This window comes from Myotis davidii, unplaced genomic scaffold (genome assembly GCF_000327345.1).
Source record: "Myotis davidii unplaced genomic scaffold, ASM32734v1 scaffold187, whole genome shotgun sequence".
In the NCBI taxonomy this organism is placed as follows: domain Eukaryota; kingdom Metazoa; phylum Chordata; class Mammalia; order Chiroptera; family Vespertilionidae; genus Myotis; species Myotis davidii.
In genome coordinates this window covers 3,693,740-3,694,217 of record NW_006383018.1, presented here as the reverse complement: position 1 = coordinate 3,694,217, position 478 = coordinate 3,693,740, and the positions used below count along the sequence as shown (strand labels likewise).

General features: G+C 27.8%; 1 protein-coding gene across 1 annotated transcript in view; it reads left to right on the top strand.

The window, feature by feature from the left end:
• PEX1 (peroxisomal biogenesis factor 1) overlaps positions 1-478 on the top strand; it is a 51,090-nt gene that overhangs the window by 45,544 nt on the left and 5,068 nt on the right. The gene's annotated exons all lie outside the window — the stretch shown is intronic.

The window sequence follows — 478 nt, the reverse complement described above, 5'->3', positions numbered from 1 at the left end:
CTAACTCTCTATCCCTCTTCCTTCCTCTCTGTACAAAATCAATAAAATATATTTTTTAAAAAACCAAAAAACTCTGAAGTGAGTTTGAGTTCAAAATACTTAATTTAGAATTTGATTTGGGGAACATTTGTCAAAAATATAAAAAGATTTTAAAACAGTCAAATAGGATTCTATATCACTGTGAAACAATATATAGTTATCCATTTAACCAAAGTGACAAAAATTTCGCAGGCAAATACAGAAAGTTACATAGTTGTAAAAAAACCCCTCTAGCTCTTTTAATAAGAGAAGAGTCTGTTTTCTAGGCCAATTACTAAGATTGTGAAAGGTTTTTCTTTAGCTTTTATCAGTAGCAAACCAATAGACCAATAAAAAATTTTTCCTTTTAGCAGATGAAAGAAATTTATTAAAGTTTATTTTTTAAAACCCTTGTAATAAATTTACTCCAGTTTAGCCAGCTTGACTACACAAAGTAAAA